The sequence below is a fragment of the Apaloderma vittatum genome, unplaced genomic scaffold (genome assembly GCF_000703405.1).
Source record: "Apaloderma vittatum isolate BGI_N311 unplaced genomic scaffold, ASM70340v1 scaffold10631, whole genome shotgun sequence".
NCBI lineage: Eukaryota > Metazoa > Chordata > Aves > Trogoniformes > Trogonidae > Apaloderma > Apaloderma vittatum.
Genome location: NW_009700844.1, coordinates 33,093 through 38,795, shown reverse-complemented (window position 1 = coordinate 38,795; position 5,703 = coordinate 33,093).

Sequence of the window (5,703 nt, the reverse complement as noted above, 5' to 3'; positions counted from 1 at the left end):
CTGCCATCGGCTGGGACGCCTCCCACTAGACCAAGTTGCTCAAAGCTCCATCTAACCTGGCCTTGAACACTTCCAGGGAGGACTTTTGGTACATCCCAGGATATGATTGGCTTTCTGGCCTGCAAGTGCATCAAAAGAAGCATGTCAGGAGATGGAGAGGGGTGATTCTGCCCTCATACTCCATTCCGGTGAGACCTCATCTGGAGTATTCTGTCCAGTACTCTGTCCAGCTCTGGAGCCCTCAACACAAGAAGGACATGGATCAGGTCCAGAGGAAGGCCACAAAAATGATCAGAGAGCTGGAGCACCTCTCCTATAAGGACAAGGTGAGAGGGTGGCGTCCCTGGTGGCAGCGAGGCTGGATTAAAATGATCTCTAAGGTCCCTTCCAGCTTAGGCCATGATATGATATGATATGAGCTGGGGTTGTTCAGCTTGGAGAAGAGAAGGCTCCAGCGAGACCTTACAGCAGCCTTCCAGTACCTAAAGGGGGCTACAGAAAACATCGGGAGGGTCAGTTTACAAGGACAAGTAGCAATTGGATGAGGGAAGATTTAGATTAGACATTAGGAAGAAGTTCTTCACTATGAGGATGCTGAGACACAGGAACAGGCTTCTCAGGGAGATTGTGGGGGCTTCTTCTCTGGAGATATTCAAAACTCTCCTGAACGGAAGCCCATGTAATGTGATTTAGGCAAATGAGCTTTAATGAGGGGGTTGGACTAGATGATCCCTAGAGGTCTCTTCCAACTCCAACGATTCTGTGATGGAGGTCCCATCCCTGGAGATATTCAAGGTCAGGCTTGATAAGGCTCTGAGCAACCTTACCTCGTTAAAGATGTCCCTGCCTACTGCAGGTGGATTGGAATAGATGACCTTTAAAGGTCCCTTCCTACCCAACACATTCTATGATTGCTGGCTTATATTCAGTTTTTCATCCACCAACACGCACAAGACCTTCTCTGTAGAGCTGCTCTCAGTCCACTGATCACCCAGCCTGTATTTGTGCTTGTTTTATGAAACAAAGAAATGTGTCCGTGTCACTTTAGTCCCTCACTCCCAAGAATGGATGGCATGAACCTCTCCTGACACAGAGCTGGAGAGTCACCTGGTCCAGGGATTCCAATCTGCTCCTCATTGAGAGCACAAAGGCGATCTTCAAGGTCATGGGAAGTGGTGCTGGCAGGAGTGGTTTGATGGAGAAGTATGATGATAGACGAAGGTCTACAATAGGCCACTTGGCATTTTGAGGGTTGTTGGTGGCCCATTGAGCCAGATAGTTGGGAAGTTACCATCCTGGCCTCAGGTATGTCTGATGTACATATGTGAGGTATGGGTCTGCCATGGCTGGCATTTCCTCAGAGACACATGGGAGACCGAGGATGGTGGCCAACACATGGGAGCATCATGACCGCAGCACAGAAGGCAGTACTTGGTTGGGTCAGGACAGAGACCTGCCAGGAAAAAAAACCAACACACAAGAAAAAACTGTCCCTGTATCCAGAATCATAGATCAGAAATGAGGCTATGAATTGTGTGAAATGTTTTAGTGGTGGACCTGCCATTGCTGGGTTAATGGTTTTACTTGATGATTTTAAAGGCCTTTTCCAGTCTAAGTAATTCTATGATTCTACAGCTAGAACAGTAAATTAGATGTGTCCAGGACCATCTCCAGCACAGAAGAGGTGGATATGCATAGGGCGTCTTGTGAACAGTCCTTCCATTGTGTTCTCTGTTTTTTCCAGACATTGCACAGCACTATGGTAGTTGGGCCACATTAAAACCTTTGCCAGGGAACATGCTAGTAATTAAAATGATTAATTAAGTGTTGTGGATGATGGCGTTACAGACCAGGGAACGTTCCTAGGAACTGTTTATTTCCCTTGCTCAGGTTCAGCCTTGGGGATCAGACCCTTGCAAGCACATGAATCACATCCTTCAGGATGAGGACTTGGTCCCTCATTTTACTCTTGGCTGGACTACACAGTTGTTAGAGCTGGTTGGTAAACGTGGGTTTCTTTGGCTGCTTTCTTCAGTGCTCTGGCCACTGAGTTTCCCTGGCTGAAGAATAGAAATAAGAAGTCAAAGAACAGAAGTCGGCCAGGGATCTGCTCATCTTCTGGGAGCCTCATACTGGGCTCTTCTCACAAAAGATCTTGGGACAACTGTTCACATATGGAACTACAGCAATGAGGAGGGACAGAAACATCATGGCTTGATCTCTTGGGGTCTTTTATTTCCCCTCGAGTTTTTCATTATTCAGCTTCCCTATGGTCAGAGCTTGATTCTGCCTTATCATTTCTTAGGTGGTATCTCAGAAGGTTGCCAAATATTTCTATCTATCCCAACATCATCCCAATCTGGATGTATTGCCATTTCCCACCAAGCTGCTGGTACACCAGGGGCTGCAGGACAGAACTGGTTCTCAGCACCAGGTATGATTGCATCACCAGAGATTTCCCAGCCCTAAGTAAAACACATTGAAAGAATTGCAGAATCTGACCCTGTCATGTTCCTCAACCTTCATTTTGGGTGGGGTTGTGGAGGAGGAAGAAGCCAGATCAACATGGCACCATTTAGTTTTGGCACAGAAGACAACACTTTGAAGCATGGATTGCTCAAGAAGGAGAAGAGGTTGCTCTGTGTGTGTCAAACATCCCTTGGGTGAGGGCAAGCTCCAGCTCTTCCCATTCATGAGTTCAGTTAGTAGTGGCTGAACAGTGGTTTATTTTTTCATTATGGTTCTTTCTCTTGATCTCTTCCTCCTCCCCAGAGATTTACTTGTGCTTGTGCCTACAAGGCTCATTCTTAGCATCCTTCCTAGCTGTGACCTCCTCAAAATCAGCGAGAGACACAGATGGCCCTGATGCAGATCTGTCTCCACCTCAGACCCTCACAAGTGTTTCAGTGCTTAACTCCTAGGGAAGCCAAGGAGAGCTTGGGGCTAAGCGTAGTCATGGGTTTGCCATGAACTAACGTGGGTTTAAACCCTCTGCATGTCATGACTGAAGAACTCAGACCCTGTGGCTGCTTCTACCCCACCTCCCATTCACTCCCCATTTCTGGATGCTGAGAAGGTAGCCAGTTGCTCACTGTAGGAGTTCCACTGTGGGGCAGGGATAGACAGGTTCAAGAACACAGCATAAGCAGCCTGGGGCCAGGTTGCACCGAGGTGTTGAAATCCTTCTGAGAACCTGCCCTTTGGCTTCCTCTCTTTCAAGCAGGACAGGGAAAGGATGCCCCAAGGACATCTCAAATCTCTGTTTACCAGTATTATTTGATTCTATAGGATCTCTGAGATTCCTGTAGCGCTCAAATCCCAGCTAGGTCTGGATTACATTATACACAGGATCATATTTGTACTTAGGGGCATTAGTAAGGGTATCCAGAAGCAATATCCAGGTGTCACAAGCTCCAAAGGAGGTCACTCCCCTTCTAGCTCCCTGGGGCTGGAATCACATGGCAGAAGAGCTGTCATGGAAGCAGCTATTTCTATACCAGTAATACATGGAGAGCCCATGTACAGCTTCAAGGGCTGTCCCACACTTGTCCTTGCACTTTAATTGTTAGAATGAGCCTCAGCACCTGTTCTGGTTTGACCTGACATTCTAGGATCATTCCTGACAATTCCAGACCTACTTTCCAATTGATATTTTGGATTCAGCTACCTCATTTCAGAGGAAGAGTGCTCAGCTATACAGACAGGTACTAGCTTACCCCAGGGTCGAGCATTTCGCTTGCTAATATGCCATCCCCATGCTGTCTCAGACTTCATCAGGGCCAGAGTGGGTACAGTATACACAAATGATACCATTGGAGATACAAATTCATTGTTTTCCAGAGTTTTTTAAGCCTCCAGAAATTTCTGCCTGGCTGAAATGGTAAGAGACACAGTAGGATCTGGGGCTGTGCTGGTCAGGATTGTGCCCCCCATTTGTTTGGCTCTCTGTGTAACTGCATGAACAACCTGACCATGCTGCTTGCAAAATTCCAGCACAGCTGTGAGTCAGCACTCCAAAAAACTCAACAGAAATTTTCAAGATGCTTTTTTTTTTTTTAATAGCAGCTGCAGAGTCTTATTGCATGAGAAGCTACAAAAGAATAACTGAGGGATGTCTTCCCCGTCAAGCTCAAACTAACTTCAGACTGGCCTTTCCATGCCTGAATATCAGATGTTCAAATGTTCTGTGGAACGATGGGCAAACTGCAGGTGCTAGGAGATCAGGATGGGTTAAGAAGCTCGCATAGGTTGCTCAACAAGGTCCTCATCAAAGTCTGGACCAGAGAAGGGACCTGGTAACACTGACCAGAACTCCAGTTTCCAGAACCGTCTCATCTCAGAAGCCTCGTTGCAAATGCAATTGTCCCTACTGCAGCATTTATAAGAGTTTCAAAACATACCACAAGGTGAAATGCAGTTTTTGCTGATCAACTTCTCTTGGCAAGTGCCTGGATAAAACATCAAATAAAACCAACTCCTGAATCTTTCTCCCAAGAGCAAATCCCGACTTTCTTTGTTAAGCAGTGAGATCATACAGTCACAGAATGTTTTGTGTTGGAAGTGACATTTTAAGGTCATCTTGTCCAACCTCCCTGCAGTGAGCAGGGACACCTTGCACTAGATCAGGTTGCTCAGAGACCTGTCCAACCTGACCTTGAATGTTCCCAGGGACCAGGCTTCTATCACCTCTCTGGGCAACTTGATCCAGTGTTTCGCTACCCTTGTTGTAACAGATTTCTTCCTTGCATCTAGTCTGAATATATCCTCTTTTAGGTTAAAGCCATCACCTCTTATCCTAATGCAACAAGTCTTGCTAAAAAAGAACTTCAGACTTGCACACTGTGTATTAGGCCTAGAGAAAAGAGGACATGCATGCTGGGTCCAGCAAGGAGGAATCGCTCTTTGAGGACTGGGACCCCCATCTTCGGTTGCCCAATCAAGCTCAAGCCCAGAGCCTTGGGTTTAGCATGAGGAAGACTTGCTCCCCTCCCCAGCTATGCAGTGACTTTGTCCAAGAGCTGCTCTGCCAGCTCTGATACCTCAACTCTAAGCTTGGCGTGGTACCAGCAAGATCAGGGAAGCCCACAAGAACCAGAGAAAGACAGGGAAGAAAGATGTCACGCTGCTGCTACAACCTCAAAATCTCATCTTACAGGCAAAGAGGAAGCACACAATATATACGTTATAATATACATGTTATAAGTGAAATCTTAACCTTCCTCTACATTATGTCCTTGGGTCAGAGTCACAAATACCTCATTCTATACAGAGTAATAGCTTCTCACTTCTATCTCTATAAATCTACATCTGCATTATATAACAATGCTCAAAAGCAAAGCAAATTAGCCATAGCCACTTGGTCAATTAGAAAATTGTTCTTACCACTCAGCTAAATTAAAAAAAAAAAAAGAAAGCCTCAGGCAGGTCAAGACAAGCACAGTCAGAGCAAACCTAGCAAGCCTCAATCCTGAGGTCTTGCATACTCAGTACAGAGCTTAAGGACTCTCATGAGTGTAACGTACTCTTGGTGATCCTGCTCTGGCAGGGGGGTTGGACTAGATGATTTTTCAAGGCCCCTTCCAACCCCCAACATTCTGTGATTCTGTAAATACCAACACAAAGTGCTTAGGGATAACAAACCATCTTGTCTTGGACTTTCAAAGGGTGAAAACCCAGGCTGAGTTATTCCATTTTATTTATAGA